The 21,964-nt window shown below is 46.4% G+C and overlaps 1 protein-coding gene across 1 annotated transcript in view; it reads left to right on the forward strand.

The window, feature by feature from the left end:
• The first annotated feature begins 1,158 nt into the window (after positions 1-1,158).
• Positions 1,159-21,964, forward strand: part of svila (supervillin a) — a 350,280-nt gene continuing 329,474 nt past the window's right edge. The window contains exons 1-2 of the mRNA XM_055665020.1: positions 1,159-1,278; positions 2,281-2,338. The gene's annotated coding sequence lies outside the window, so the exon portion shown is untranslated. The remainder of the gene's footprint in view (positions 1,279-2,280; positions 2,339-21,964) is intronic.

Consider the following 21,964-nt stretch of genomic DNA (forward strand, 5'->3'; position numbering starts at 1 on the left):
AACCGAAAGGCAGCATCGCCTACAGGCCAACTGCCGCACAACAGAAAAGTCCAATAATGGACATGACGTAGCCGGGGGGCGGGATTGTCAGCGATTGGTCCAGATCCCCGCGTCCATCATATCACTGTGAGGGCATGAACATTGTCTCAAACCTCCGCTCCACCCGACCCGCAGCCCGCAGATGGTGATCGTGGGAGAGTGGGGGCTGTCCCGAGGGATGCGCATCTTCGGCCGCTTACAACTTGGTGCTTGGGATCAGATTGCCCAGTCACCTATGGCTTGTGTGGGAAAACGACCCCATCGCTCCCGTCTCTCCCCTTCTCTCTCTCTCCCCCTCTCTCTCCCCCCCTCTCTCTCCCCTTCTCCCTCTCCCCTCTTCTCTCTCTCCTCATCTCTTCACTCTTCTCTCTCTCTCTCCCCCTTCTCTGTCAAGTCCCGCCCCCCCGGCAACGTCAAATTCGTTATCGGTTCGTTGGCCTGTAGGCGACGCCGCCTTTCGGGTAGGCGGCGTTTCGGCAGAGCGGCCATTCGGTGAGTTTGCTTTTAGGCGACGCAGCATTTTGGTTTGTTGGCTTTTAGGCGTCCCGCCCTCTCGGTTAGTTTGCATTTAGCCGTCCCATCCTTTCGGTTAGTTGGCGTTTCGTCTTCGGACTCTTTCGGTTTATTGGCGTTTTGGCCTCGTTTCCATTCCATTCTTTGGCTTCGACTTCTTTGCTTCAGCCTCTCGTCTGTCGGCGCCACTCCTGCACATGCCCTCTCCACTCTCCCTCCCTCTCCATCCCCTCACTTCCTCTCCTCCCTCCTACTCCTCAACTCCCTCCCCCTCACTCCCTCCCCCTGCCCTCACCCCCTTCTCCCTCCGTCCCCCATCTCCTCTCATCCTATCCCACACTAATTCTCTCTCTCACTCACTCACTCACTCACTAATTCCCTCACTCACTCACTAATTCCCTCTCCCTCTCCCTCTGACACTTTAACCCCACGCTCGCAACTGAGCCGGGTCACTTTAAAACAAAACTCTGGCCGTGCGGAAGTGACTGAGTTGGGGGAAAGGAGGGGACATCTCACTCACTCACAGAGATATCCATTCTACAGATGAAGTGTTCCGTGTTGTGGAGCGGGGAGAGGAACACACAATAAAACACAAAGTGTGTGTGTGAGACTGTCTGTGTGTCTGGTGGGCGCGGTCTTTGTTCAGAAGGGAGAGGGAGGGAGGGAGAGGCCGCTGTGTGGACGGGTCGGCGCCGGCTCTTGTGCCCTAGTGAGTGTGAACCAAGTGTGAGTATGCACAAAGTGTGAGTACGAGTAGCGGAAGTTGTGCGAGTGCAGCAGCGAGCAGCGAGCGCCGAGGGAGCGGGTTGCACGGAGTGAGCCGGCAGCGACACCCACACCGACACCGGGCAGTGGAGGAGCCGGTGTGTTCCGCGCTGAGGGGCCCAAACTGACCCGGGGGGGGGAAGGGGTTCCCCGGGCGGGTTATATGCACTGACCCCCGGGGACAGGAGGCAGGCGGTTCTGCGGCGGGGGGCGGGGGGGCGGGGGGGTTTGGGGGGGGGGGGGGGGGGGGGGGGGGAGACGGCTACAGGGTGGGGGGGGGGGGGGGGTTTACACGGGTTTTACCGGTAACCCTGGAGGCAGAGAAGCGGTGGGTTCCGCGCTAAGGGGCTGCCACTGACCTGGGGGTGGGGGTTCCGCGGTATGGGGTCTGCATTGACCCGGGGGACAGGGGGGTTGTATTGAGCCGGGGGGGGTTTACATTGACCCGGGTCAGGAGGGGTTGCACTAACCCGGGTGGTTCCGTACTAAGGGGACTCCGCACTGACCCAGAGGGGAGGGAGTTCCGTACTAAGGGGACTCCGCACTGACCCAGGGGGGGAGGGAGTTCCGTACTAAGGGGACTCCGCACTGACCCAGGGGGGAAGGAGTTCCGTACTAAGGGGACTCCGCACTGACCCAGGGGGGAGGGGGTTCCGTACTAAGGGGACTCCGCACTGACCCAGGGGGGGAGGGAGTTCCGTACTAAGGGGACTCCGCACTGACCCAGAGGACAGAGGAGAAAGCTCTGTGATTCTCGACACACAACGTTCCCCGCTACACTTTGTCACTCAGTTCATTATCTTCCCTCATCTTTTGACACTCGCTTCGTTTTTTTTTTAAATAACAAAAGCATCGCCCTGCCTTCTTCCTCTTTTAGTTTTGGACTTGTATTGTGTCTGGTGGTGAATGTTTTTGTTTTCAATTTTGTTTTGTAAATTGCAACACCCCATTCTTTGCCTCCAGAGAGTCGGACACCACGAACCTATTATTGCATCGCTGAAGATCGACCTGCCATCTGAAGGTAGGATATCCCAGGAGGATGTTTAATGTACATGTGGTTTATGCAGGAGGTGTAATATAAATTGTTGTGGACAAAAAAAAGCCCATTGCCAATTGGTAGGAGTGTTGTGCTTATGGAGTGCCTGGATAGAATGGATGGGGAGAAGATGTTTCCACTAATGGGAGAGTCCAAGACGTGTGGTCAGAGTCTCAGAATTATAGGATATTCCTTTAGGAAGGAGATGAGGAGGAATATCTTTAGTCAGAGGGTGGTGAATCTGTGGAATTCTTTGCCGCAGAAAGCTGTGGAGGCTAAGTCAGTGGATATTTTTAAGGCAGAGATAGATGATTCTTAATTAGTACGGGTGTCAAGGGTTATGTGGAGAAGGCAGGAGAATGGGGTTGGGAGGGAGAGATAGATCAGCCATGGTTAAATGTCGGGGTAGACTTGATGGGCCGAATGGCCTAATTCTGTCCCTATCACATGACTTTATCTGCGGTTCCTTGTTTCTAATATGCAAAGTATGTCGTGCCTACGACTTCTCAGCTGACAGTGTCCAGGTGAGGGTAAGCTTGGCACCTTTATTCCAGGGTGTCAACATAGTTTGCCGTAGCAGCTTGCTGGCCACTGTCCTGTCTGATATCCGTGTGTTGGAACGCTCCTTCTAAACTCCGCCTTCTCTGCTCTGGGAAGGCGGTGGGAAAACTACGAGGAAAATCAGTTGACAGACACAAAATGCTGGAGTAACTCAGCGGGACAGGCAGCATCTCTGGATAGAAGCAATGGGTGATGTTTCGGGTCGAGACCCTCCTTCAGCTGGCCAACAATGGTCTAATCTACATTTTCCTTGACCCTCATCCCCTTTAATGTCTCGTTTTCACACCTTACACTTCCTTATCTCTGTGTCCTCTGACTCGCAGTATGGTGAGGGGTCTTGACCCGAAACTTCACCCATTCCTTCTCTCCAGAGATGTTGCCTGTCCCGCTGAGTCACTCCAGCATTTTGTGTCTATCTTCAGTGTAAACCAGCATCTGCAGTTCCTTCCTGCACAGGAACATCAGTTGGACTGATTGTGTCTTTACATGCTTCATCTCCATCGGTACGGCTTTATGTTTTTGAAGATATTGCTTCCTGCATAAAGTATGTTTCTGATAAGTTTTCTTGCAGCTTCCACAGGAAAGCTATTGTTCATGTTCCTAACGTGTGGCCAGCGCTCTCCAGAACACCATCTGTTTGTAACCTTAGCTTCTACATGGGTCGCCTTCATTTCTCTTTCTCCTTCGGCCCCATCCACCCCCAAAACATGTTATAATGCACTCTTGAGAGTGAACCCATTTAAAATAATGCAATGGGTGATGAAGGCAGAAATGTTGCTCTATTTTGAAAATGACGATTTTGTTCTGCGCTTTGAGAATCCGATCCTCAGTTTTGTTCAGGGACGAGTATTGTAACGCTTTCTTGCTGTGACTTCCCGTCTGTCTGACTGACTTCCAGCCTGTGATTTACCCTTATCATTGTTTGTGGGTAACTCTGCTCACATCTGTGCCCCCCCCCCCCCCCCCCCCCCCCTCTCACTTTTGCCTCATTCTCCAAGTCTTTCCTTGCTGGCACTTTAAAAATAAATGGTGCTCTTCAACACATCTAGCAAGCTGCCCTCATTGTAAAGTCATAAGATCTTAAGGGATAGGTGTAGAATTAGGCCATACAGCCCATCTAGTCTACTCCGCCATTCAATCTCTCCCTCCGAAACCCATTCTCCTGCCTTCTCTCCACAACCTCTGACACATGTACCCTAATCAAGAATCTGTGGCAAAGAATTCCATCTATTCTCATTTACCTCTTATTTTTGTTTCACCGGGTACTTTCAAGGTATTTTATTTTCGGACTCTCTGCTTGTGTGCATTGTTACAGATTTCAGATCCTGTGCAAACTGATGGCTGGCTTAAGGATAGGTTGTGGGTCAGAATATGTGGCTGAAAGTTTGGTGGGAATAGAGCGGGTGGAGTTTAGGATCTGGGGACCAATACATTCAGGCAAGGAGGACAGAGCAGAGGTAATGTTGTGGAGTTTGAAGGATAGGGCATGAGATGGAACATTTAAACTCTTTTGGTGAAAAAGATGAAGTTGACGAGCAATTAGTTTCCATCCTTCTGCTTATCTTACAATCCGGTGATTTTATTTCAGGAAATCCTCTGGCTGGGTGTTAGCTAGAGGATAGAAACTGATTCTTGCATATCATAGCTGGTTAAAATAGACTGAGAAATATCTTCATTGTTCTGATCCACGTTGCCACCAAGTTTGTGTTTGGGTTTGCTTGGCCTGGGCTGATGCTGTGTGGTCGCCATGGCAATTAGAGAATAACTCATCATTCATTATGGGACTAATTACAGTTGCACATAATTAAGGAATACAAACATGTTCAATTGAATGCGTGTCGTACTCTTAAATAAATGGGATAAATTGAATTGAATACTTGATCGCCACACGTGACGTGCAGGTGAATTTCTTTGCTTGTGCACACACAAGGTATGCAAATAGTCACTACATGAAGGGCACTGACAAAGTTACAGTATCCCCTGCCAGGACCTCCATTGTTGTTCCCCCCCCCCACCTCACCGGTCCACCCACGTGGGTCCTGCATTGCTCTCTCTCCCACCCTCCTCCATACAGGGTCCCCCTTTGTTTCCCTCCCCCCCCCCCTCACTCAAGCCAGCCCCCCCCCCATGCCGGGTCCTCCATTGTTCCTGGTGGCGCGTCCACCAACTCCCACATGGCCCGTCCTCGACCGCTGGCCTTCAACGATTGGCCTCGACAGTCGTCGCACTGACCTTCTCCACGATCGCCACCGGGTCCCCTCCTCACGCCTCCATGGCGCAGACCCAGGCCCCAACCGCGGGCTCTGTCGGCGCAATGGACCGCCATGAGGTAGACACAAAAAGCTGGGGTAACTCAGTGTGTCTGACAGCATCTCTGGAGAAAAGGAATAGGTGACGTTTCCTTGTCTCCAGAGATGCTGCCTGTCCCGCTGAGTTACTGCAGCTTTTTGTGTCCATCTTTGGTTTTAACCAGCATCTGCAGTTCATTCCTACCACCAAGAGTAAATGCTTGCAAAATAGAATATCCTAATTTTGAATTTCTGTTTTTCATTTACTATTTTGATATAATTTTCTTCTGACAGTTAATGTTCCATGTTAACATCCAATTAATGAACTGCTACGTCTGAAAATTTGACCATATTGGGTGTTTTGAATGTATTCATTTGAGCAATTATTTATCAAGAACAAGACATTTCATTATTTTGACATTTCAGTTCTGGGCACCGTGTTATAGGAAATAAGTTGTCAAGCTGGAAAGGGTACAGAGAAGATTTACGAGGATGGCGCCAAGGCTAGAGGGTCTGGGCAATAGGGAGAGGTTGAGTACGCTGGGTCTCTATTTCTTGGAGCGCAGAATGATGAGGGGTGATCTTGTAGAGGTGTATAAAATCATGAGAGGAATAGATCATGTCGATGCACAGAGTCTCTTCCCTAGAGTCGGTGAATCAAAGACCAGGGGACATGGGTTTAAGGTGAAGGGGAAAAGATTTAATAGGAATTAGAAGGGTAACTTTTTCACGCAAAGGGTGGTGGGTGTATGGAACAAGCTGCCAGAGGAGGTAGTTGACACAGGGACTATCCCAACATCGAAGAAACAGTTAGACAGGTTTGGAGGGATACGGACCAAACGCGGGCAGGTGGGACTGGTGTAGCTGGGACATGTTGGCCGGTGTGGGCAAGTTGGGCCAAAGGGCCTGTTTCCACACTGTATCACTATGACTCTGAATACTACATGCCTTGTTTTAAGATTTATTTATTTTTAACCTGTATACATAACTTCAGTAGCACTCTAATGTTGCAAGCAAGCGTATGTTTTTATCGTTATTTGTTCCTGTTATTGTAAACTGGAAAATAATCTTAGATACATTTTTTCTGGTAGGCGTGCTAGTAGTTTGGCATGTATTCAGAAAGGGAGTGTTCATTTAAAAAAAAAAAAAAAATTGAAAACATTTCATCAACCGAGGCAGATCATATCTCATAGGTAGCAGAAAAATAGGTAAACAGATTCCTACCTTCTCATGGAATTTGAGATGTTATTGCAATATATTTGGATCAATTATATTGTCATCTTTTAAGGAAAGAACCTGATGATCACTCTTTTTATTCCCCGTCAGTTTAGTTGAGGTTTAGAGACACAGCGCGGAAACAGGCCCTTCGGCCCATTGAGTCTGCGCCTACCAGCGATGCCTGCACGCTATCTCTCTCTCTCTCTCACACGCACGCACACACGCACGCTACAGTTACATTTATATCAGGCCAATTAGTCTACAAACCTGTACGTCTTTGGAGTGTGGGAGGAAACTGGAGATCTCTGAGAAAACGCACGCAGGTCACTGGGAGAACATACAAACTCCGTTCGGACATCACCGAGACAGTAGTCGGGATTAAACCCAGGTCTGTGGCATTGGAAGCGTTGTCAGGCAGCAACTCTACCGCTCCGCCACTGTGCTGCCCCATTCTTGCTCTTTCACCCAGCGGTGACCAGGGAGAACCATAAGCTATATTTAATTTAAATGTATTCAGTACCATCCTGCATTGCCAAGGACCTTTGTTATCATGCTGTTTTTCTAAGATGTTAGGGCACTTAGGGGCATGGTGCTTTTTTTTGTTGTTGCTATATTGTAATCCCTACTTCACCATTTTCCAGCTTCCTATTCATTATTTTTTTTTTTTACTTTACTGAACTGTATGCTTTGGTGATTTACTAAATTATATTTAGAATTGTATGCTGCCCACATTTTTTTGTATTTGTGTTCATCTTTAAAAACTAATGCTTACAAAAATCTCAGATAAAATACACAGGGATGTTGGTGTGGGGAATAGTCCCACTTGTGTTTCTATACTAACCCAACAACTTCCTGGCCAATTTTGCTTAAAGCCCAGCTTCCTATTTTCTGTGCCAATCTACATGAGTATTATCTGCCTTCTGAACATGCACCGGCTTGCCTTGAATCTTTCAAGGCCTTTCTTGAGTGATTATACAGTCGTAAAGTATCATCTATCCCAGTCCATCAGGCCCCTTCTTTTTGTAGTAGTTTTTTTTTTAACCATAGACTTTTACACGTTGGAATTAGTGTGGAAACAGGCCGTTCGGCCCATCGAGTCCATGCCAACCAGCAATCACCCCATAGCACTAACACTATCTGACAGAGTAGGGGACAAGTTATAATTTTACCAAAGCCAATTAATCTGCAAACCTTTGGAATGTGAGAGGAAACCAGAGCATATGGAGGCAACCCATGCAGGCAGAACATATTGGCTCCACACCTGTAGTCCGGATTGAACCCTGGTCTCTGGTGCTGAAAGGCACCACCTCTACCGCTGCACCACAGTGCCACCCCCATTTCATTCCTCCTATATTCACTCTCCCCAGAGTCCATTGCTCAGCTAGGTTCTAGTAGTGGTAATTCTATAGTGAGGGTCTGTTCCATTCAGGAGACCCAACAGCAACCTCTGGTGACTTTGCCCGCCACCCAAAAAAAAAAATCAAGGTCGAGGTGACCTGCAACCTCCTACCACACATATGTTGAAAACCTTCCTCGACAATGAAGAAAACCGCCTTCGACTAGACTAAAAAAAATTATTGATTTTTAAAGCGGCAACCTATTTAGAAACATAGAAATTAGGTGCAGGAGTAGGCCATTCGGCCCTTCGAGCCTGCACCGCCATTCAATATGATCATGGCTCATCATCCAACTCAGTATCCCGTACCTGCCTTACCCTCTGATCTCCTTAGCCACAAGGGCCACATCTAACTCCCTCTTAAATATAGCCAATGAACTGGCCTCGACTAACCTCTGCGGCAGAGAGTTCCAGAGATTCACCACTCTGTGTGAAAAAGGTTCTTCTCATCTCGGTTTTAAAGGATTTCCCCCTTATCCTTAAGCTGTGACCCCTTGTCCTGGACTTCCCCAACATCGGGAACAATCTTCCTGCATCTAGCCTGTCCAACCCCTTAAGAATTTTGTAAGTTTCTATAAGATCCCCTCTCAATCTCCTAAATTCTAGAGAGTATAAACCAAGTCTATCCAGTCTTTCTTCATAAGACAGTCCTGACATCCCAGGAATCAGTCTGGTGAACCTTCTCTGCACTCCCTCTATGGCAATAATGTCCTTCCTCAGATTTGGAGACCAAAACTGTACGCAATACTCCAGGTGTGGTCTCACCAAGACCCTGTACAACTGCAGTAGAACCTCCCTGCTCCTATACTCAAATCCTTTTGCTATGAAAGCTAACATACCATTCGCTTTCTTCACTGCCTGCTGCACCTGCATGCCTACTTTCAATGACTGGTGTACCATGACACCCAGGTCTCGCTGCATCTCCCCTTTTCCTAGTCGGCCACCATTTAGATAATAGTCTGCTTTACTGTTTTTGCCACCAAAATGGATAACCTCACATTTATCCACATTATTCTGCATCTGCCAAACATTTGCCCACTCACCCAGCCTATCCAAGTCACCTTGCAGTCTCCTAGCATCCTCCTCACAGCTAACACTGCCCCCCAGCTTAGTGTCATCCGCAAACTTGGAGATATTGCCTTCAATTCCCTCATCCAGATCATTAATATATATTGTAAATAGCTGGGGTCCCAGCACTGAGCCTTGCGGTACCCCACTAGTCACTGCCTGCCATTGTGAAAAGGACCCGTTTACTCCTACTCTTTGCTTCCTGTTTGCCAGCCAGTTCTCTATCCACATCAATACTGAACCCCCAATGCCGTGTACTTTAAGTTCGTATACTAATCTCTTATGTGGAACCTTGTCGAAAGCCTTCTGGAAGTTCAGATACACCACATCCACTGGTTCTCCCCTATCCACGCTACTAGTTACATCCTCGAAAAATTCTATAAGATTCGTCGGACATGATTTGCCTTTCGTAAATCCATGCTGACTTTGTCCAATGATTTCACCACTTTCCAAATGTGCTGCTATCCCATCTTTAATAACTGACTCTAGCAGTTTCCCCACTACCGATTTTAGACTAACTGGTTTGTAATTCCCCATTTTCTCAAAAGTGGGGTTACGTTTGCTACCCGCCAATCTTCAGGAACTATTCCAGAATCTAAAGAGTTTCGAAAGATTATACTAATGCATCCACTATTTCTGGAGCTACTTCCTCAAGTACTCTGGGATGCAGCCTATCTGGCCCTGGGGATTTATCGGCCTTTAATCCATTCAATTTACCCAACACCACTTCCCGGCTAACCTGGATTTCACTCAATTCCTCCAACTCCTTTGACCCGCGGTCCCCTGCTATTTCCGGCAAATTATTTATGTCTTCCTTAGTGAAGACGGAACCAAAGTAGTTATTCAATTGGTCCGCCATATCCTTGTTCCCCATGATCAACTCACCTGTTTCTGACTGCAAGGGACCTACATTTGTTTTAACTAATCTCTTTCTTTTCACATATCTATAAAAACTTTTGCAGTCAGTTTTTATTTTCCCTGCCTGTTTTCTTTCATAATCAATTTGTCATTTCCTAATTAAGCCCTTTGTCCTCCTCTGCTGGTCTCTGAATTTCTCCCAGTCCTCCGGTATGCTGATTTTTCTGGCTAATTTGTACGCATCATCCTTCGCTTTGATACTATCCCTGATTTCCCTTGTTATCCATGGATGTACTACCTTCCCTGATTTATTCTTTTGCCAAACTGGGATGAACATTTTTTGTAGTTCATCCATGCAGTCTTTAAATGTCTTCCATTGCATATCCACCGTCAACCCTTTTAGAATTAATTGCCAGTCAATCTTGGCCAATTCACGTCTCATACCCTCAAAGTTACCTTTCTTTAAGTTGAGAACCATTGTTTCTGAATTAACAATGTCACTCTCCATCCTAATGAAGAACTCAACCATATTATGGTCTCTCTTGCCCAAGGGGGCACGTACAACAAGACTGCTAACTAACCCTTCCTCATTACTCAATACCCAGTCTAAAATAGCCTGCTCTCTCGTTGGTTCCTCTACATGTTGATTTAGATAACTATCCCGCATACATTCCAAGAAATCCTCTTCCTCAGCACCCCTGCCAATTTGATTCACCCAATCTATATGTAGATTGAAGTCACCCATTTATAACTGTTTTACCTTTGTCGCACGCATTTCTAATTTCCTGTTTGATACCATCACCAACTTCACTACTACTGTTAGGTGGCCTGTACACAACACCCACCAGCGTTTTCTGCCCCTTAGTGTTTCGCAGCTCTACCCATACCGATTCCACATCCTCCAAACTAATGTACTTCCTTTCCATTGCATTAAACCCCTCTCTAATCAGTAACGCTACCCCACCTCCTTTTCCTTTCTCTCTATCCCTCCTGAATATTGAATATCCCTGGATGTTCAGCTCCCAGCCTTGGTCACCCTGGAGCCATGTCTCCGTGATCCCAACTATATCACAGTCATTAATAGCTATCTGCACCTTCAACTCATCCACCTTATTACGAATGCTCCTTGCATTGAGACACAAAGCCTTCAGGCTTGTTTTTACAACACTCTTACCCCTTATACAATTATGTTGAAAAGTGGCCCTTTTTGATTTTTGCCTGGGTTTTGTCTGCCTGCCACTTTTACTTTTCACCTTGCTACCTATTGCTTCTACCCTCATTTTACACCCCTCGGTCTCTACGCTCACACATTTAAGAAACCCTTTCCCTTTAACTCCATCCTTCACTATCCCATTCGACACCCCACCCCCCTTATTCAGTTTAAAGCCACCCGTGTAGCAGTGGCAAACCTGCCTGCCAGAATGCTGGTCCCACAACTGTTAAGATGCAATCCGTCCCTTTTGTACAGTTCCCCCTTACCCCAAAACAGATCCCAGTGATCTAAGAATCTAAATCCCTGCCCCGTGCACCAGTTCCTCAGCCACACGTTCAGGTCCCGTATCTCCCTGTTCCTGCTCTCGCCAGCACGGGGAACTGGAAGCAAACTGGAGATAACAACCCTGGAGGTCCTGCTTTTCAACATTTTTCCGAGCTCTCTAAAGTCACGCTGCAGAATATTCATCCCCTTTTTTCCGACATCGTTTGTGCCGACATGCACTACCACTTCCGGATGTTCACCTTCGCCCTTGAGGATTTTCTGCACTCTGTCCGTGACATCCTGGATCCTGGCACCGGGAAGGCAGCACACCATCCTCGCATCCCATCTGTTGCCGCAGAAACCCCTGTCCGTACCTCTCACAATGGAGTCTCCCACTACAATGGCCTTGCCTGCCTTAGGCCTTTTTGGTTTGGGCTCAACAGCCCTATCGCATCGCAAGCCAGTCCGCCGCTCACGTCTTCTGTCCCAACAGCTTCTAAGCGGATGAACCTGTTTACAAGAGGTACACCACCCGGGGACGTTGGCATTCCATGCTTCCCTCCCTTTCTCACTGTCTCCCACCTTCTCTCTTCCAGTACCTTAGGTGTAACAATCGTACTGTAGGACTTGTCGAGGAACGACTCCGTTTCTCGTACGAACCGGAGGTCATCCACTTGCTTCTCCAGTTCCCCAACACGGCCCTTCAGGAGCTCTACCTGGATGCATTTTTCGCATTTGTAGCAGCCAGAGGCACCAGCGGTGTCCTTGACCTCCCACATACTGCAAGCATCGCACTGAATCAGCTTGCCTGACATCTCCTTCTTTCGTCTCTACCTCTCAAGCGTATTGCGTGGTCTCCTCTCCTCAGCCTCCTCGAAGACTCTCGAGCCAAAGACTCACACTTCCCTCACAAGGCCGCTCCTCACTGCCACTCGTTAAGAGCTGTCCTGCTTAAATTGACTGATAAATTGCCTGATTTACCAATTTACAAAGCAAATTCCTCAGTTTTCAACTGTTTTCACCCCTCTCCTCCCACTTGGGCTAGAGCCAATCAGTCGTATCTCTTGCTAATCTGCTGCTGCTGTTGTTCCTCCCAAATCTACAGCAGTTCATTTATAGTCAAGGCCAGTTTTAATCATAATGAACAAATAGCAGCAACCTAGATGAAGCCTCGACCACGCGGAAACCACTTTCAACCATTAGGGAGAGTGACCAAAACCTCCCGTGACTTTGTGGAAACCTTGGGTGGCGGGCAATGTCACCAGAGGTTGCTGTTTAGGTCTCCTAAGTGGGACAGGCCCTTTAAGCTAGCAACCCATGTCCTTGGAAGGAAGCACAAACACTCTCATTGGGAGGAAGTATAAACCCCACACAAATAAGACTGGAAGTGGGGAATGAGCCCAGAGTTGGGGCTGTGAGGCAGCAGCTCTAATAGCGGCAATACTGTGCTGCCCCCAATAAACACTACTCTTGCCATCAATATCTGTGTTCCAAAGATTTATCCGCCTATCATAGAGTCGTGCAGTTTGGATTCAGATCCTTTAGCCCAACATGTTCATGACGGTCAAGATATCCCATCTAACCTCAATAAATTTGCCCCAGCCCCACCTGCTAGCATCTGGCCCATATCCCTCTAACCAAGGGTTCCCAACCTGGGGTAAATTTTGCCTACCCAGGGGGTAAATTTGTTGATTCTGGATTTGTACATATTTTTTCACATTGACTGACTGTGTTTGGTTCTGGTATACCAGTATCTGTTCATAATTAGTTCATAAATAAGTGAAATAACGTTGTTACGTGCTATTAAAGTTACCAGGGATAAACGGAACAAGAAAGTTGGGGAAACCCTGTTCTAAACCTTTCCCATCCACGTGCCTGTATAAATATCACTTAAATGTTGGTATAATCCCTGCCTACGTGATCTTATAGAGGTGATTGAGATCATTAGAGGTATGGACAGGGTAGATGCACAAAGTCTTTGAAGAATAGGGGAATCAAGAACCAGAGTTCATAGGTTTGTGAGAGGAAAAAGATTTAATAGGAGCCTGAGGGGAAACTTTCTCACACAAATGGAGGTGGGCATGGAATGAGCTGCCATCGGAGGTGGTTGTGGGAGGTGCAGTAACAACATTTAGAAGACATTTGGACAGGTACATGGGAAGGAAAGGCATGGAGCGATATGGAATAAATGCTGGCTCATGGGACTGGTATGGTTGGGGCATCTTGGTCAGCCTTCTTGAGCACCAGATCTACCTGGGCGGCCACTTCATGACACTATGTGCCGGTACACCTTAGATCCCTTTGTTCAACGACAAAGTCTCAAAGCGTAATGAAGAAATTTTACCCACGTTTCAGCAATCCAAAAAGTATCCTCTAATGTAAGCAGACAAAAATGCTGGAGGAACTCAGCATCTATCGAGAGAAGGATTAGGCGACATTTCGGGTGGAGACCCTTCTTCAGACTGGAAAAAAAGATCTCGGCCAAAAAACATCTCTCCACAGATGCTGCCTCACCCGCTGAGTTCCTCCAGCATTTTTGTCTGCCTCCGATTTTTCCAGCATCTGCCGTTCCTTCTTAATCTCTAATGTAAGCAGTCATTTGGATATTTTATTTGTGCCCGCATTTGTTTTCAAAGCCAAATTAATAAGCATGCTGGTCAATAATGAGTATTTTATCTTCAACCTGTAACTGTAAACTTTTGATGAAATCTCTCCTGAAAGGATTTCTCTTGTGTATTCTTAACTTGTTGTTGTTTAGTGCAAACCAGCCTCTGTTTACTTGTTCTGCAATAAATGTGCCCCTTGGGGGTGTATAGGAACGAACTGCAGATGCTGGATTAAACCAAAGATAGACACAGAATGCTGGAGTAACTCAGCGGGACAGGCAGCATCTCTGGACAGAAGGAATGGGTGACGTTTCGTGTCAAGAACCTTCTGCGGACCCGACCCGAAACGTCACCCATTCCTTCTCTCCAGAGATGCCGCCTGACCCGCTGAGTTACTCCAGCATTTTGTGTCTACCTATGGTGTTAATCAGTGACTGCAGTTCATTCATACATATTTGATAAGTGGTTTTGTTGTTAAGAAGACTGGGATGGATTGTACTTTCAGAATTGGTCGAGGGAAATAATTCTGATTAAATTAAATAATGCCTTGCTGCACTAATATGTACATTTAGGAAGTATTGATCTGAATGTACAGATCCGCCTGCGGTTACTCCAGAGTTCCAGTGGTGTGATTTGTTTGTAACAACAAGTTTGCAAATTGCCTTGTACAGGCCGTTTGCAAACGGGCCCTGCAGCTCACCGAGTCCGCATCAACCAACGGTCCCCGCGCACTAACACTACCCTACACACACTATATTTGGAGTGTGGGAGGGAACTGGAGCACCCGGAGAAAACCCACGCAGGTCACGGGGAGAACGTGCAAGCTCCGTACGGACAGCACCTGTAGTCGGCATCAAACCCGGGTCTCCAGCTGCAAGCGCTGTAAGGCACTGACCCTACCGCTGCGCCACCCTGCCGGGTGTTTTGTAAACGAAGGACAATCTGGGGACTATTCTGATCATTCTGATCTTTATTTAACCTTGCCTAGCTTGATTCAGTTTATCTTGCTCAAGATTCACCTAACCAGGTTTTTGAGAGGGAAGAAAAATGTAGAGAACCGCGCCACAAAACATGAAACTTCACCGTTTAAATCCTGTTACTTTGAAGTAGTTTTGATTGATGGGAATGTCTGGTGTCTCACTCTTTTTGCATGTTTTAGCCATGTTATTTTTGCTTTGACATTGACCACTTTCCATTTTTGATTCCATTGCTATTTCCCCAGTCCATTTCCACCATCACGTTGTCCACATCAAAGAGCACACATGTTTCTTGTTACACCAACTTCTCCCAGGTCTGTGCATTGGTTCCACATTTGTCAAGTTTATATTTCTCCAATTCCGTTGTATGCTTAGTAATGTAACACCATTGATTGTGGTGTCAAAAATACTGATATTCTATCCAAGTGTTGAGAAGTAAAGGGCCTGTCCCACTTGGGCGTCAATTGCGCTTCACGCACCATGCGCGCGTAATGCACGCCATTCGCGCATCACGTGCATGTCGTGCGTCGTGACGCGTAAATGATGTCACGTAAATGACGCACAAATGATGCCCTAGTGGGACAGGCCCTTTTAACTCTCAAAAGGAATACTGAGTGGATCGGGAAATTAATGTTATTCTGCATTTAATGCAATGAGCAGCATGTAGATTGTCCCATAGTTTTCTAATGGTGACTCTTTTGACTTGTTTATAGGACTACACTGCTATTCATTTTACTGTTGTAAAAATAAGGTACCAGAGATAAGGTAGACCGGAAAATCGATGAAGCAAACAAATATAATGTTTTGCAACATGTTTATTTCTGCTAAACTAAACTAACCCTAACCCTTTTTTAAAATTTGGTTCCTCAATCCATTTCCTTTTAAGTGACTTCTCTTGTTTCCATTTCAAAACCATCCCTTTTCTGCATTTCACACACCTTACTGTTACACATAAGCTGTTGGTGTTGCAATGGTTCTGTTCTGCTTAATCGTTTCACGGCATTTATTGTCTGTTGTGAGTTGCTGATGGTGCGGTCCACAGAGGTAAAATAGGGTCTGAAGAAGGGTCTCGACCCGAAACATCACCCATTCCTCCTCTCCAGAGATGCTGCCTGCCCCGCTGAGTTACTCCAGCTTCCTGTGTCTATCGTCGGTCACCCAGATGATGCTCGGTCTTGTCCTTGTAAAGGAGACCATGTTGGGAGAGTCAGAGGTTCACATACAGCACCTCGTATTCCGAAGATCGACACAAAATGCTGGAGTAACTCAGCGGGGCAGGCAGCATCTCTGGAGAGAAGGAATGGGTGACGTTTCAGGTCGAGACCCTTCTTCAGACAGCTACCCACGCAGTTCACAGGGAGAACGTATAAACTCCGTACAGACAGCACCCGTAGTCAGGATCAAAGAGGGGCCTCTAGCGCTGTGAGGCAGTGACTCTGCCACGGCGCCATCATGCCGCCCAAATAATAAACAGATACCTCTCCGTTTTTCCCCTCTCTTCCCCATGCCCAACCGAGATGCGCACCCATTTCTGCCTTCACCTCCTTCTCCACATCCCCCTCCCACCTATATTCCTTCCTCTGGCTTCACATCTCCTGCCTTTCCTATCCTTATCTCACCATTTTTGGCCTTTCATCTCGGAGGCATTTGTCCAGCCATCATCCTATCGACCCTCACCATTATCCACCCATCACTTGTCTTGTCCCCCCCCTTCCCCCCCATCCCTCCCATCTCTCTCTTCCAGCTTTCTCCCCACTGCCACAAACTATCGGATGAAGGATCCCGACCCGAAGCATCATCTATCATTCCTCCTGCCGTCTGATTGAACTTTGCAAATCAATCAGTCGTTTTCTGTCCTCTCTTGAATAATTGCACTCCACCGAGTCAGATTTTAAAATCCAGCTGCAAATATCTACTCGGCAGCATTGGAGGATTAATGTAAAATTTGATGTTAGTCAATTTTAGAAATGGACGGCCCCAAACAATATGTGTAAGGAAGGAACTGCAGGTGCTGGTTCACATCGAAGATAGACATAAAATACTGGAGTAGCTCAGCGGGGCAGGCAGCATCTCTGGAGAGAAGGGATGGGTGACGTTTTGGGTCGAGGTTTTATTAGTCTGTAGAAGGGTGTCGACCCGAAACGTCTCCCATTCCTTCTCTCCAGAGATGCTGCCTGTCCCACTGAGTTACTCTAGCATTTTGTGTCTATCTTCGGCAATAAACAATGTTGATCCTTAACATTCTGAAGAATGTTCTTCTTCAGTCTGAAGAAGGGTTCCGGCCCGAAACGCTACCTATCTCCTTCGCTCCATAGATGCTGCTGCACCCTCTGAGTTTCTCCAGCATTTTTGTGTACCGTTGATCCTTAACATTCAGTTTGCTTTTGTCAAGGCCTTTTACTTGCATTTTCCTGTCTTGACTTTTGGGTTTATTGCAGTTTTAATGTATTGCTAACATTTTAAAAGGAGCTTGATTCTTCCCCCCCCCCCCCCCCCCCCCCCCCCCCCCCCCCCCCCCTTATTGTAAGTGTACCAACTCATGCTAAATACATTCACAAGGGTATTGGCTCATTTAGTCCTTCACATCAAGTGACTATTCTTCATTTGTGAAGCTAGGAGATTGATTGTTGACAGGTAATTTGGCTGTAACATTTTTGATGCCTGGTAACAGTGCTGGCTAGATCATGATTAATCTTGTTGGGTCACAAGATTTAAAACGGACAAGGGACGCTATTCAGATCGGAGACCATGCTCTTCCAGGAGGAGTTATCTGTGTGATTTATGCTTCTACTGTGAGCTGTTTGCAGAAGATAGTTGGGAATGCTCTGGTGCACTGTTTGTACTGGTGAGTTGTTCATTAGTGATCTAAATCATACGCATCCATGAGCTCGACTGATTTATCATTTTAAACAAAGGTTTCCCCAGTGAACCTCATCAGCATTCTAACTGGTTGAGGAGCTCATGTGTAAGAAAGAACTGCAGATGCTGGTTAAAATCGAAGGTAGACACAAAACGCTGGAGTAACTCAGCGGGACAGGCAGTATCTCTGGAGGGAAGGAATGGGCGATGTTTCGGGTCGAGACCCTTCTTCAGACTAATCAGCAGGGTGGGAGGGGGTACTGCCCCCTCCCTTGACATCAGTCTGAAGAAGGGTCTCGACCCAAAACATCGCCCATTCCTTCTCTCCAGAGATGATGCCTGTCCTGTCTGAACCACCCTAGTTGGTTAACTATGCCAAAATTTTGTGCTGCTGCAAGTAAGAATTTAATTGTTCTATCTGGGACATATGACAATAAAACACTCTTAGACAATAGGTGCAGGAGTAGGCCATTCAGCCCTCCGAGCCAGCACCGCCATTCAATGTGATCATGGCTGATCATCCACAATCAGTACCCCGTTCCTGCCTTCTCCCCATATCCCCTGACTCCGCTATCTTTGAAAGCCCTATCTAGCTCTCTCTTGAAACTTTCCAGAGAGCCAGCCTCCACCGCCCTCTGAGACAGAATTCCACAGACTCACAACTCTCTGTGTGAAAAAGTGTTTCCTCATCTCTGTTCTAAATGGCTTGCCCCTTATTCTTAAACTGTGGCCCCTGTTTCTGGACTCCCCCAACATCTGAACCATGTTTCCTGCCTCTAGCGTGTCCAAACCCATAATAATCTTTCATTTCAATTAGATCCTCTCTCATCCTAAATTCCAGAGTATACAAGCCTAGCCGCTCCGTTCTCTCAGTATATGACAGTCCCGCCATCCCTGGAATTAACCCTGTGACCCTGCACTGCACTCCCTCAATAGCAAGAATATTCTTCCTCCAATTAACGCTCTTGACTCTTGAAAATTATTTCCTTCTCTCCCCATCTGACCCCATCCTAGTTCTCAGACTAGTTTGACTGACTTCTTGATTAAATTTTACATTGTGTGCCTCGTTGTCACCATCCCCGAGCTAACAATGATTCATTCTATATAGAAACCATAGAAAATTCAGATTCAGATTGAGATTCAGATTCAATTTTAATTGTCATTGTCAGTGTACAGTACAGAGACAACAAAATGCATTTAGCATCTCCCTGGAAGAGCGACATAGCAAATTATTTGAATAAATAATAATAAGTGTCCGGGGTGGGGTGGTGATTGGCAGTCACCGAGGTACGTTGTTGAGTAGAGTGACAGCCGCCGGGAAGAAGCTGTTCCTCGACCTGCTGGTTCGGCAACGGAGAGACCTGTAGCGCCTCCCGGATGGTAGGAGGGTAAACAGTCCATGGTTGGGGTGAGAGCAGTCCTTGGCGATGCTGAGCGCCCTCCGCAGACAACGCTTGCTTTGGACAGACTCAATGGGTGCAGGAGGAGGCCATTTGGCCCGTCGAGCCAGTACCGCCATCCATTGTGATCATGGCTTCTTCTTGCGTATGGTGTGCACAACCTAAAGCTGTAGGACAACTTGTTCTATTTGATCTTATTTGACTGTGCACACCCGGTTGATTGCATTTGTCGAAACAGGGCGGACCACGTGAAGGTTGCAATCTCCCACCCCGTGATCATGGCTGATCGTCCCCAATCAATAACCCATGCTTGCCTTCTCCCCATATCCCTTGATTCCACAAGCCCCTAGAGTTCTATCCAACTCTCCTTTAAATCTATCCAGTGATTTGTCCTCTGGCAGGGAATTCCACAAATTCACTACTCTCTGGGTGAAAACTGTTTTTTTTTCACCTCAGTCTTAAATGGCCTCCCTTTTATTCTAAGACTGTGGCACCTGGTTCTGGAATTCTACATTTTCTGGTTTTACATTTTCCTTGAACTTCGTCCCCTTTGATCTCTCGTTTTTACACCTTACCCTTCTGTGTCTCTTGTTTCCCTCTCCCCTGACACAGTCTGAAGAAGGACCTTGACCCAAAACGTCACCCATTCCTTCTCTCCGGAGATGCTGCCTGACCCGCTGAGTTGTTCCAGCATTTTGTGTCTATCTTCGGTGTAAACTGACATCTGCAGTTCCTCCCTACACATTTCCCAACATCTGCTCGTGGAAACAATGTGAGGATTAGTATAAATACAGGCACAATGTCCCACAGTGTTATTGTTGTTAAGCTGGATATCCTTGTGTACAACAAGGCAAACAAGATATTTAAAGAATGAGATTTGATTTAAGTGTAGTTTCCAGATTGAATTGAAAAAAAATTATTAGCCAAGTATGTATACATGCAAGGAATTAGCCTTGGTGCCTTGCTCGCAAGTAACAACACGATATACAGTAGACAATTAAAAATAAAACATTATAATTTACACATGTGAAGAATGAAATAAAATACAAGAGCACAAGTAGGCTACAGACTTTTGGTTATTGAGTAGAGCTACTGCTCGAAGAAGAAAACTGTTTTTATGTCTGACTGTGGTGGCTTTGACAGTCCGGAGTCGCCTTCCAGAAGGAAATGCTTCAAAGAGTTTGTGGCCAGGGTCGGAGATGATCTTACCTGCTCGCTTCCTGGCCCTTGGAGTGAAAAGTTTGTCGATGGGGTGGGGTGGGGTGGGGTGAAGGTTGCAGCCAATAACCTTCTCGGCAGTTAAGGATAGTTGTCGATCTAATCTTGTGTTTATCCATTGCAACCTCTCCTATTATGTATTAATGCATAGACTTCGCTTTATCATTGCAAAGATAAAATACCTTTAATACTGTGGCATTTCCCGTGATATTTACTATCAGGCCGTGGATGTCAGACATGCAAAGCTACATTTATTACCAATTATTACTTGCTTGATGGTATCCGAACATCATCTATTGCAAAAGTCAATGTGAAGATGATCCCAGTACTGTTAGGAATGGAATTGCAAGATTTTGACCCTGTGACAATGAAGGATCCCCATTAGACTTTACAAGAACATATGATGTGTGTGACTTGCAAAGTGAAAATCTCCAGGCAGTGGCTTGAATTTGTAACTGTAGAAACAAGGAACTGCAGATGCTGGTTTACAACAGAAGAGACATAGTGCTGGAGTAACTGAGCAGGTCAGGCAGCATCGAAGAAAGACACAAAAAGCTGCAGTAACTCAGCGGATCAGACAGCGTCTCTGGAGAAAAGGAATAGGTGACGTTTCTTCAGACTAAAGAATCTTCAGTTCAAACCAGCATATGCCGTTTCTTCCTGCACAGGTCAGGCAGCATCTCTGGAGAACATGGATATGTGCTGCAAAAGTTCACTTGGGAATATTCTCCAGAGATGCTGCCTGACCTGCTGAGTGATTTAGTTACCTGCTGAGAATACGGGGTATTCTCAGCAGGTCGTTTGGACCTCAAGGGGTCCAAATGACAATTAAATGTATCTTGTATCTTGTATTCAGAGTGGTACAGCATGGAAACAGACCCTTCATCCCAACTTGCCCATGCTGACCAACATTGCCCCATCTACACTAGTCCCACCTTCCCACATTGGGTCATATCCCTCCAAATCTCTCCTATCCACGTACTTATCCAAAATATATTTAAAACGTTGTGATAGTACCTCCTTTAACTACCTCCGCTGGCAGCTCGTTCCATTTACCCACCACTCTTTTTGTGTTTTTTTTTTTTTAAGTTGCCCCTCGAGATTCTATCTATTAAATCTTTTAAATCACGTTAAACCTATGGTTCTTGATTCTTGGTAAAAGACTCTATGCGTCTACCCAATCTGTTCCCCTCATGATCTTATGTGCTGCGTGAAATAAACTCCCAGCCTGTTCAACCGCTCCCTGTAGCTCAGGTCCCCCAGTCTTAGCAACATCATCGCCAATCTTCTCTGCATCCCTTCCTGCTCAACAACAACCTTCGCACAACAGGATGACCAAAACTGAACACACTACTGCAGACGGAGTATTGTATTGTATTGTATTGTATTCAAATTTATTGTCATTGTCTCAATTTGAGACAACGAAATGAATTTCCCTTTATAGGCAGTATCATAAAAAAATAATAAATACATTTTAAAACATATTAAAAATAAAATTGAAATTGAATTTAAAAAAAAGCACAAACACAGAAAGTCCACGACACAACATAACATAAATGAGCATCACCAATGTCTTGTACAACTGCAACATAACCTCCCAACATCTAGGGTTTCGGCCCGAAACGTTGCCTATTTCCTTCGCTCCATAGATGCTGCTGCACCCGCTGAGTTTCTCCAGCTTTTTT

Source organism: Leucoraja erinacea, chromosome 2, assembly GCF_028641065.1.
Source record: "Leucoraja erinacea ecotype New England chromosome 2, Leri_hhj_1, whole genome shotgun sequence".
Lineage (NCBI taxonomy): Eukaryota > Metazoa > Chordata > Chondrichthyes > Rajiformes > Rajidae > Leucoraja > Leucoraja erinaceus.